Source organism: Pyxicephalus adspersus, chromosome 9 (genome assembly GCF_032062135.1).
Source record: "Pyxicephalus adspersus chromosome 9, UCB_Pads_2.0, whole genome shotgun sequence".
Taxonomy (NCBI): Eukaryota; Metazoa; Chordata; class Amphibia; order Anura; family Pyxicephalidae; genus Pyxicephalus; species Pyxicephalus adspersus.
The window spans coordinates 5,746,237-5,759,175 of NC_092866.1; positions in this window are offsets into that span (position 1 = coordinate 5,746,237).

Genomic DNA, 12,939 nt, shown 5'->3' on the forward strand with positions numbered 1-12,939 from the left:
TGACAACATAAAATCTCCTCCTTCTTTTATTCTTTTCTGCTCCATTGAATAACGTTTTGGGGTAGGCTTGAATTATTTTTCGTCATATAAATTTGAGGATAGGAAGTTTCCACCTTTTCCTCTACTTACCTTTTTACCTTGAGTGCTAAAGGACCCTTTCCCAACAGAGACACCAGAATTTGCATAACATTGTTATCTTTGAACTCCAGGAAATAGAAGGCAATGCTGCATGGCTGCAATGCAGTCAAGTCTATTCAAAATGCATTAAAGGGGGCCGTGCACACTAGCTGGACCGCCATGTAGGAATGCTGAAATAAAAACACATGCACATGATGAGAAATATTTACTTGCCTTACTCCCCAGCTTTCACCTTTGCTGTCTAGGCAAAGGTGACCTCATGGATCTTCCAACAAGATCATGGGAATGCTAAGGATCTAAGAGGGGTTTATTGACCAGCTTTGCATTTTGCTTTGCATGGTGCCCCTTATTGGCATTCCATAATACAATACATAATGTGAATGGGCCCCCAAGCCCAATAAATGATATTGAGTCTATAAGGATAACATGTAGCGGGTATGTGTGTTAGCTTCCTGAACATTTGGAGGAAAAAGTTTTATTACGCTCCAAGTTGTAATTCTTTCCGCTTTAGATTCATGCTGATGCATGCTGATCTGAGCGATGGTAATTATCATGAGAGGAATGAGCGGAGTGAGGAGGATTGGGAAATCAGCGCCAAGCATTGTGTCCAGGAATGCAGAATGTGGAGGAGTTCTCTCCATCTGTGACAATGAACTCACACAGACCAGATGGAACAAACAAATATTGATACAGTCTGTCACATGCAAAATACAGAAGGATTACTGGAGGAGGAAGGCTTAGAATGGACCATTGTATGCTGGGCAAGTCGAGCAGAGCCCATTCCTAGAGCCTAAATGTTCTCAATGTTTGTTGGATATATAGAGTGTATGAATATGGAGGGTGCAGGACACAAATGGGTTGTGATGTTGTAAAAGGTTTCAAGTTCAGCTTACAGGAACCTGTGTTAGATTCCAGAAATACAGAGCAGGACCTGTCCATCAAACTGAGAGCACAAGTGGGAGTGCTCTCTTTGGGTAGAGGTTTGACAGCTGTGCCCACTCTGTTTTAGAAACATAATTGACTCTCACTTGTGTCATACCCTGTTTAAGGTGCACTGCTGGGCCAAGCTGTCATTTTGACAGCCTAGTCTTGATCTGTGTCTTAGGAGCACTGTTGGGCTCAGCTGTCACTGTGTCAGCACTGCGTAGCTTAGAAGTCATGCTGTTATTCCGGTCCTACTGTGTCCGAAGTACAGTGTTCATAGGGCAGGGGTAATATTACTACTGGATCTAGTTGTCACTTTAACAGCCTTGGCTTGTGTTATACCTTAGCTCTGTTTTGCTCAGCTGTCACTTTGACAGCTTGGTCCTGCTTTGTGTCTTAGGAGCAGTCTGGTTCCTCTGCATCTTAAAAGCACTGTGGAGCTTAGCTGTCAACCTGGCAGCCTGATCCCACTGTCTGTTTGTAGAGCAGGTCTGTCAGTAGTATTGGGCCTGGAGGCTAGTTTGACAGCCTGGTATTGTTTTGTACCTTGGAGGCATTGTTGGGTTCAGCTGTTAATTTTTTAGCCTGGTTTCTACATTTTTTAAAAGTACTATGGAGCTCAGCTGTCACTCTGGTAGCCTGGTCTCAGTTTATCCTACCAGCACAGTGTTTGTAAGGCAGGGCTGTCAAGTACTACTGGGTCTAGCTGTCAATTTGATAGCCTGGTTATGCTCTGTATCTTAGAAGCACTGTTTCCACAGCAGTCCCTTTGTCAGCCTAGTCCTGCTGGGTGTCTTAGGAGTACTGTTGGGCCTAGCTGTCAATTTGATAGTTTGGTTCCTCTATGTCTTAAGAACACTGTGATGTTAGCTGTCATCTTTGTCCCACTGTGTGTTTGAAGAGAAGGGCTGTCAGTACTACTGGGCTTAGGGTTCTGTTTGACAGCCTCGTCTCTTTCAGTATTTTAGAAGCACTGTTGAGCTTAGCTTTTACTTTGACTGCCGGGCCCTGCTGTGTTAGGAGAACTGTTAGACTCAGCTATCACTTTCTTTAAAAAGAGGAAAACTTATTTGTCAAATTGGGGGAGGCACAGTATGATTATACTGCGAAAGAGTAAGTCTCTTCTGGGTATTTGTATTATATATCTGTCAGTACCCTTGGGCCTAGCTGTCAAATTGACAGCCAGGCCACACTTTGTATCTTGAAAGCAACATTGAGCTCAGTTGTCACTTTGATAGCCTGGTCCTTGCTCAGTGTCTTTTGTTAACTGTTAGATGCAGTTTTCACTTTGACAGCCTGGTTCCTCTATATCTTAGGAGCACTTTGGAGCTCATCTGTTACCCTGATTGCCTGGTCCCACTAAGTCTTAAATGCACAATGGGGCTCACATGACACTTTGGCAACCTGGTCCTGCCCTGTGTTTTGAGAACACTGTTGGACTCAGATGTCACTATGACAGCCAGGCCTTGCTGTATTTTAGGAACCCTCTTGGGCTTGGCTGTCCCTGACTTGCTTGGTGCTTGTCCCTTTGTCCCTGGTTCCTCTTTATCTTAGGAGCACTCTGGAACTCACCTATCACCCTGACAGCCTGGTCCCACTGAGTCTTAAAATTACAATGTAGCTGTCACTTTGACAGCCTGACATAAACTGTTACGTAAGGCTGTAAATTTACTTTACAGCCTGGTTCCAATGTGTGTTAGGAGAATTGTGAGGCACAGCTGTCATTTTGACAGCCTGGTCCTGTCCTGTGTCCTAACAGCACTGTTGGGCTCAGCTGTCACCTTGAAAGCTTTTTCCTTCTCTGTATCTTAGGAGCATAGCTGGGATCGGTTATCACTTTTTTAATATTCTTGGTAAACAGATTGGTGTCAAATTGAGAGCAACGCCTCATAATTATACTAAGAAAGAGCTCCTTTGAAAATATATGTGTATAGCCGTTCTGAAAGAGCAACCTTTAAGCGCCATTATGCTGCAGACAGGAAGAAACATTTTCTCAATCTCCGTGATCTGACTATCAAGCTGGTTTCAGCAGGGGCTGATTAGCGTCAGACATTTGCGAACACAGCCAGGAACTACAGCTCCAAGATTTAAATGATTGTGTCATCTTTGAGTAAGCATCTCACACCATAATGTAAAGAGTGACCTTGCTGATACCCAAACAAATATGGCACTGTTCTTTTTGTGCAAAAAGCAGATAAAGGCATGGTCAAGTGCTGTGAACTTTGTAGGAGGTAATGCACACCTGGAAGTGTTAGATTCATATATCTCTAGATTTGATACAGGGGAACTTTAAACAACTTCCGGAGACTTATCAGTATGTGGACACCGGCAGCAATAATGACGATTCCCCGATGAGTTATCCGGCCTGGAACACAACATTCCAGAACAGGAAACTCACAGCCAGTCCTGGATTCGGCGGTTTTCTCTGGAATGAAGCAGCAGAGGAAAATAAATGGAGCCCTTTAATTCAAGAAAAGAAATGTGAATGTAATCATCAGCACATCTGCCTCTGTTTAAAGACAGCAAACAATCGTCCTGGAGCCTTAAAGAGACACCACATAGACATTCATAGATATATATGGGTTCCCCCATACACCAGAGCAGGGGCTAATGGCTATAGGGCCATGGCATATATCTTCCCTATATATTCATATGCAAATGGACCTCTATATATCAAGATGTTAAAAAAAGCGTCCCAGCGGCCAGTGACCCCACTAACTGTTCATCACACAGTGGGAGAATCTTTAAATCTGTATAAGAGATACAAAAATGGAAATACGGTACATCAAATCAAGGGCTGTTCTTCACATGTCACATAACAATGTCTATACCATTGAACTGATGACTTATAATAAGTAGTGAATTTAAACACATTAAAATAACTTTGCTGTAGAGTGGAAACCCAAAGTCATGGCCAGTTCTATAAATATATTTGAAAGCCCAAATTAGTTTTTTTTTCTTGTTGTAGTCTTGTTCTGCTGTAGGTATTATTTTTAAATGATTTGGCTTACAAATATTGTAAAATACCTTATAATAAATAAAGAGGATCTTCCTGCTCTTCTACTGTGTTTTGTGCCTGCAGAGCTGAGTAATGGCCACACCCCTTATCAGAGGCATTTCTACACACATTTGTAATGTAGAGAAAAGAAAGGGGCGTGTCTGATTAGAATATATCAAGGGCATTGGTTTGTATGGTGACCTAGGCTGACAGAGCTGAGTAATGGCCACACCCCTCATCACAGGGATCTTCCCACACACTTGTACTGTAGAGAAAAGAAAGGGGCGTGTCTTATTAGATTAAATTGAGGGCATTGGCTTGTATGGTGACCTATATTAGCAGAGCTGAGTAATGGCCACACCCCTCATCACAGGGATCTTCCCACACACTTGTACTGCTGAGAAAGAGAGAGGAGTGTCTGACCAGATTAGATTGAGAACACTGGTTAGCACAGTCAAATACTGTTGCCTAAAGGATCCAATCTTGATGCCATAGTTAGAGACCTATACAGGTAAACTAAAAGATGAAATGAGGTCAAAAATTGTCGGTACAAAATTTGGTTTGACAACTTCACTAGGGCTTTATGTTTCCAATCACTGATGATCCTGCTATGTAGGACTTTGTTCAGACATTTCCTGTTATAGGGTGACAACGCTTTGACTCTATTTCCAATTTAGCTCCTGGGTTGTCACCTTCTTACACAGCCTTCTAATGGAGACTATGAGGAGGTATTTCAACACACATTAGGTAGGCATGGTCTATACTGCTCCAAGCCACTGGATGAGCACTAAACTGACCCTAAAAAGGCGTTCACCCATCTTTGGGGGGCTTGTAGACTATAAGTATCTGCAGGGGATATTGAAAACAATATTATATCAATATGTTGGTAATAATGGTTCACGGTGGGAATTTATTTAGTTTTAAAGTGAACAACATTTGGTGGTCCTTAAATACAATTCAATAACTGAAAGCCCATTCCTAATAATAATAGCAGTGACAGATTCTAATGGCTGGAGGTCATCAGTGGGCAGAACCGTCATGAAACCACCAGTTAATGAGCATGCTCAAACAATGTTGACCCTCCTCTTTGGCTGGTTATGTCAATGGCAATCCCAACCCTTGACCACCTCTAGCCAATGAAAATATTCACTGCCGTTTTCATCGACCATGGCCAGTAGTGGCAAGCACTCACCCCGACCATAGAATGCTCAGTTTGGATTGAACAACTGACCCAAATCCTATTGGCAATGCTACTACCAGGTAAATCAAAAGGGATCCACCAAATCTCTACCAAGGAAATATGGAGATCATTGTGTTTTAGGTGTCATGCTGATCCAATGGCTTCAATACTTAAACAAGAATCAGATCAGGAGCTCCCTCTTCTTGCTAAAGGATTAGCATGACAGCCAGGGAAGGAAGTGACCAGCAATATAATCTCTTTCACATTTCAGCTCTAGTAATGTAAAAAGAAACAAATGATTTGTGATATGATGGTTGATACAATGTTTCCTTCTTATTTCTCTACCAGCTGTCCAATAACAAATAAAAGTCATTGAAATCCGGCAAATCTCACATCATTGGTTTTAATGCCGGAAAGCGATGTACTGGGTTTCTTCTCTGGCGCACCTGGGGTTAAATGTAAAAATGCTAAATTCAGATTTAAAGAAGAAAAAGAGAAATCTTCCCCATCTGTTCAGCTGTGCGTAGGGAATGGGGGGTGCGGCCTCGTAAATGACAAAAAAAACAGATGGTTGCGTTTTACAAACAATGTGTGGACTTTCCTGAGGGCGACGAATGTACTGCATTTGGCGATTCCCACCCATCTCCAAGGCCATGGCGGTCCCTCCCAATCAGCCGCGCCACTAAACAGCTGGAGCCATCGTTAGCCGTTGTCTGTTAGCGGCGTTGGATTACGCTTCCAGCTCGGCGGACTTGTGACGGCAGATGCTGCTCAGACAGAGAGGAAAACAAGATGATAAATGTGTGCAGATTGTGTTTTTATGAAAACTGTTTCATCGTTCCATCGCTTCCATCGTTGGACAATCTCAGGGGAAAAGGCGATCCTACGCACCAAATGAGCCTGCATCAAAATCGGTTTAAAGGGGCAACCCAGCTTATGGCCTAGAACTAAATTTATAAAAGTTGCCCTGAGCCATGATGTCTATTGATGACTATGATATGATAATTGACATCCCAATCTACCATCTTGCTTTTGGCACATACCAAGCAATTATCCTTATTTTTGGGCTACAGAACTCCCAGAAAATAAATGGTATTGTTATAGAACCAATGACATCCAATGAAAAACAAGGTTTTTGACATTTGAGTGCTTTGGGCCTTAAAGGGCTTTTTTTTGGTAAAGGGCTTTTTTTGGTCCATAATGATGGCGCCCTTGTGTAGAATGCCAGCTCTTTAAAGTAATGGTGTGACCAGTTTGGTATGGGGGGGTCAAGTGTTCTTTAGAGCCCTAACCTTTTTAACCTACTGAGCAAACTTGGGATGAACTGGAATGGTGATTGGAAGTCACGGACCTCAAGTATTGCCACAAAGGTGTTTTAGACAATTGAGAGCTTGAACCTTATGGTTGGGTGAAGGCTTTTTTCTGTTTCATAGTGGGGCTCCTGTGTAAAATGCCAGCCATGTAAAGAGATGGTGTGACCAGTGTGGTATGGAGGGCTTCAAAGCCCTAACCTTAACCCTACTGAGCAACTTTGGGATGAACTGGCATGGAAACTGGGAGTCATTGACTTCAGCGGTTGCCATAAAGGCATTTAGACGATTGAGGGTTTTGGACCTTATGGTTTAGCAAAGGCCCTTTTCTGTTCCAGCATGATGGTGCCCCTATGTACAAAGTCAGCCTCATAAGGAGATGATGTGACCAGTTTGGTATGGAGGGCTCATGTGGTCCTCAAAGCCCCGACCTCAACCCTACTGAGAAACTTTGGGATGAATTGGAATGGTGATTAGAAGTCATGGGCCTCAAGGGTTGCCGTAAAGATGTTTTAGACAATTGTGTACTTTGAACCTTACGGTTTGGTGAGGGCCCTTTTATAGACCAGTATGGCAGTGCTCCTGTGTACAAAGTCAGCTTCATAAACAGATGGTGTGATCATTTTTTTGTGAAAGATTTTGGGTGGTCTTCAGAGCTCTGACCTCAACTCTATTGAGCATCGTTGGTATGAACTGGAATAGTGATTGAAAGTCATTGACCTTAAGGATTGTCATAAAGATGTTTTAGACAACTGAGGGCTTTGGACCCTATGGTTTGGTGAGGGCCCTTTTCTGTTCCTGCATGACGGGACTTCTGTATACAGTCAGCTCCATAAAAAGATGGTGTGACCAGTTTGTTGTGGAGGGTTTAAGTAGTCTTCAGAGCCCTGACCTCACCTGTACTGAGAAACTTTAGGGTAAATGGGAATATTTATTGGAAGTCATAGACCTTAAGGGTTGTTGAAAAGATGTTTTAGACAATTGAGGGCTTTGGACCTTATGGTTTGGCAAAGGTCCTTTTCTGTTCCAGCATGAAAGGGTTTCTGTGTACAATGCCAACTCTATAAAGTAATGATGTGCTCAGTTTGGTGTGGAAACCCTAACTTCTACCCTACTGAGAAACATTGGAATGAACTGGAATGGTGCTTGGAAGTCATCTAACATCAGTACCTGACAACATATGGCCTTTTGGATAAATTGGCCCCTCAGATACATCCTGAAATCTTGAGCAGAGTCTTCTTATAGGAGGTTACAGCTGCATATAACCCCATTTTGGAATGGGATGTCCAATAAGGTCATAGAGGTGATGGTGCAGAAACCTTTGTTCAAGCAGCAGATTCGCATATAAATGCTTCAGTCTGACCCTCAGGGTTACATAATAACGAATATACTCAATTTTACCTCCAAAGTAAAATTGTATTTTAAATCCTAGTTTATATTCAGGTCAGACTGCATGGCTAGGCATAACTGGATGGTGGACCATTGGTACAGCTACTTTCCCTGATTTCAGCTAGGGATGAGCGAATTGGGCCTTTCTCGTTTACCGAAAATGTAACTGGGAAAGGTCTTCTGTATCCCCGATAGGTCGAGCTCTCACCGTACAGGAGGATTTCCAAGGCATCATGCAGCCCTGGAAATCCTGTGCGATCCCCGGGCACTAGAGGTTAAATAACCTCTAGTGCCCTGGGGATCGTAAACGTAAACAGACTCAAGCCCTGGGAATCCTCCTGTATTAATTTTCTCTTCCGATGGTTTTGTGAAATCGATTTGCCAAAATTTCGTGGAACCATTGGAAGTTCGAGGAAATTTTCGTGAGAATGCCAGAGGCTTATCCCTAATCTCAGCCAGTGGGTCTCCCTCATTCTACCCCTGCCTGCCCTCGTATCCTCCACTCACCACCTTTTTTATTTATCAGTTTATAGTTTTACTTTACATGGTTTACATTACCCTACCACATCATTCACTCTTTTTGTGGATACAATGGGAGGGCAGTGGATGGAAGAGGATAGTTCGCTATATCAATCTCCCACCCCCGTTAGGATCCTTTTAATTGTAAACTGAGCCTCCTGAATTTATAGTCAACTATTTTTACTTGTTTTCTCAAATAAAATGGAGAACTGAGCTTATACTCAAATCGGTTTATATGTGAGTATATACAGTACATAAATTCTGTGACAATAAAAGCATCACCTGCAGCGAGCTCATCATCAACTTAAGAATTTTTCTCCTTAACCTATAACATATTTAATATATAATACAGACACAGTCTAACTCTGCTCTCTTTTATACAATGATGCGGCCATTCAATTCTTTAATTTTCTTTTCTTCCTTTTTTCTCTTTTTCACTCCTAAGTCTCTGACCAATCCTGCCACCTTCTGTTCTAAAGAGGAACTGCACAAAACCAAATTGATTAGCATCCTTCGCTCTTCTTCATTCGTCAGGTTCGTTTAATTTGTACTAAACTTTAAAATTGAAGTGATGAATTTCAATTTATTATTGGTTGCCTAGAAATCAAAAAATCCCCCTTAAGCACTTTTTTCAACACAATAAATATTTTTCTCAACATTGCAAAAAAAAGTGAATTCTGGACAAACATGGTGCATGGAAAGGAACTGAAATACCTGCTGAATGTCATAGACATGGACAAAGTGTGCAAAAGTGGAAGTAAAGGGAGGTAGGTGAAATGGGACCCTGAGAGGTGAGTGGTCTAGCTTTTCTCTTTTCTATCTTGCATTTTATTTTATATATATATTGTCACCTGACATTAGCACTTTAAAAAAGGCTCACTTTAGGTATAGTGTAAGCTCCCCACCCCCACCTGTTGATTGGATGGGATTGAGCAGCCACACTTAGGCTGGGTCTACACGAACGTTTTTAAAAACTCGTGTAAACGTTCCTATTGCGGATGTATGAATTTTATGTACTTTTTTTAACAGTTTAAAGCTTGTCCCATTTTCCCATTGCATTTGCATTGTAAGTGCTTATAAACGTGGGAAAACGTCCCATCGGTGGAAGCGGTTACCCATGTTTTCCAGCTTTAACCCAAACTTTTTATGATTTTACAAAGCTCATAAACAAACATGCCTCAAGGAAACCCCCTGGTGTAGATTAGCCCATTGCAATGCATAGGGGATTTCAAACATTGGCTTTAAAAACCTCAGGTTAAACGCTGGGAAAAACGTCTAAGTGTAGACTAAGCCTTAGATAAACCATCCTTCTGCTCACTCACAGGGTCTGATTTATTAAAGCTCACAAAGACTGGAGAAGATAGACTCTTATGGGTGAACCTGGGAAATCCATCTAACCTGGAATGGATCTGGTCCAGGATAGAAAACGTTTGTCAACTAATAGTAAATGACTTTTAAGAAAGCCATTCCAGGTTTGCTGAGATCAGGCAGAGAATTCCAGCCACAGTCTTGCATGAGCACTTACCTAGAACTTATACACAGACACACACAAGCATACAAATGCACAGCACGAGAAAAACACATTGCGTGAATAATAATGCAGAATTACTACAGAGACACATATATTAGATGATATTTGATCTTTGATGCAAAGATTTCAGCGATCATCTTGCTAATCACATGATTGGTAAATATTTTCCTTGTCATCTCTTTTAAGCATTTGTATTTCATGGCAGAAGGCTTGAGTTCAGAAGCGCAGATTAAGTCATCAAGTGAAGTAGCAATGTGTGATCAGCTGCTGGTCACTGGTCAGTAAGAAAAGGAGAGAAAAAGTTAAAATGTATCCCAGCCCAAAAACAAAATGTCAAATATTGCAACTTAGACCGCAGATATTAACTGTATTCATTTTCTTTTTAATGATTTTTTTCCTTTTTTTGCACCTGATGACCCTGCCAATAACAGGATTTCTGTTTTAGGGTGACAACGCTGAATCACTGTATTGTATCTTTGAAAGATCAGAGTTGTCACCCCAGTACAGAGGTGGATGGTAACCTAGAGAAGAAAATAATAGTTCACTCAATCAAGTTATAGCCTACATGTGACGGGCTCACAGAGTAGGGCAAATCATCATACACAGCAAAAGATACAAAAATAAAAACACCCTGGGCTCAAATGTACATGAAGCCAGAGGATAAACCTAACACCTCCAATATATAAGACATTTGTTAGTTACACATCCATTGATATGAGTGCGAGTATAAGCCCCAGAGACAACACAAAGGTCATTCCCATTCTGGAATCCCATTTTGGGGTGCTAATGGCGGAGGCTAAATGCATTCTAACCAAACAATGAGCACATCAAAAATGGGATTCATATCTAAAGGGACAAAAAGCTTGAAAGTGACCCTACCTGAGGCTACCATGGGGCCCCAACATTATAAGATGCTGGTAATAACAGGGGGCATGGAATCCCCCTATATCACTGCATATACCAGTAACACAGACAGGAAAAGGAGTCACATAGTTATGTCAGAAAAGATATAAGTCTATTAGATTCATCCACTAGAAAATAAATATATCCCAGATATAAAACCCTATAGAGATAGATGATCCAGAGGAAGGCAAACAAACCCGGTATAATTTGTTTCAGCAGGGGAAAAAATTCCTTCCTGATTCCATGAAGCAATTGGATGTTCCCTGGATTTCTACTTTAAAGCCTTAATCCCCAGTTATATTCTGTGCTTCCAGAAATCATCCAGCTTTTTATTAATGCAATCTATAGTAGTTGCTAAAACTTCTTCCTGAGGGAGCCGATTCTACATTTTCACAGACCTTACAGTGAAGAATCCCTTCCTTATCCAGAGCTTAAACTTCTTTTCCTCCAGACGCAAAGAGCGCCCCCTTGTGCTTTGTAATGATCTCAAAGTGAATAATTGGGTAGAGAGTTCTCTATATGGACCATTTATATATTTATACAGGGTGATCATATCCCCCCTTATACGTCTCTTCTCAAGAGAGAATAGATTCAGTTCAGCTAATCTCCCCTCATAGCTGAGCTCCTCCATTCCTTTTATTAGTTTAGTTCTCCTTCTCTGCACTCTCTCCAATTCCACCTTGGACCGGTTCTCTTTTCTCTGTACACCTCCTCTCTCGGTAATCTCATATCATCCTTTGGCTTATAGTACCATCTGTATGCTGATGACACTCAAATCTATCTGTCCACCCCTGACCTGTCTCCCTCAGTCCTGGATAAGGTCTCATGCTGCCTATCAGCCATCTCATCATGGATGTCTGACCATTTCCTGAAACTCAACCTGGATAAAACAGAACTCATCATCATCCCCCCCTCAAATTCCAAATCCCCCCTGACATATATCTAACAACACTGTTATTCGGCCCTCCCCTCAGGCACATTGTCTTGGTGTCACCTTTGACTCGGCCCTCTCATTCACCCCCCATATTCAGAACATTTCCAGGTCCGGTCACTTTCACCTGCGCAACATCTCCAAAATCCGCCCCTACCTGTCCCCAGAGACCACCAAACTCCTTGTACACGCTCTTATCTCCTGTCTGGACTACTGTAACCTCCTCCTCTCTGGTATTCCACTAACCCGACTCTCTCCTCTACAATCTATTATGAATGCTGCAGCCGGACTCATCCACCCTTCCATCCGCTCCTCTTCCGCTACATCTCTTTGTAGTTCTCTCCATTGGCTTCCATTTCACTTTAGAATCAAATTCAAGCTCCTGTGACTTGCCTTCAAATCTCCCCACAGTTCTTGTCCCACTTACATTTCTGACCTGGTAGGAAAATACCCCCCCCCCCCCCCCCCCCCCCCCCCCAAAACTTCCCCAGGCCCCCCCCCCCCCCCCCCCCCCTCTGGAATGGTCTTCCTCGTCCTTTTCAACTTTCTTCTACTTTCTGCTCATTTAAAAGAGCGCTCAAAACCCAACACTTCAACCTCACCTACCCATCTTCTTCTGTCTGCTAAACTCTCACTACTTCCCACCATTCCATATCTCCCTCCTATTGTGTGATCCTTGCCCCACCTCCTGGATTGTAAGCTCTTAGGAGCAGTGTACTCTCCTCTTCCGGTGTCACTGTCTGTACTCGTCTGTCATTTGTAACCCCTATTTAATGTACAGCGCTCTGTGATATGTTGGCGCTATATAAATCCTGTTTATTAATAATAAAATGGCTGTGTCTTTGCAACAGTTTGGTTTTATGTACATAGATATTGACTTAAACATCAGAAAAAACAAATTAGAAGAAAATTAATAAAATGTTCATATTACCAGTCCTTAGTGCATGGTATTAATTTGCTTTGCAGCTTCATAGAGGGCCCAAATCAGGGCGAACAAGTCTTCCTTATCCTTCTTATATTCCATTTCCTGCTGCTCGTAATAATCAGGTGTTTCCTCTGCTAGGACAAAAGAAGATCCAGAATGTAAAAAAGAAAAATCATTCAACTAAACATCAT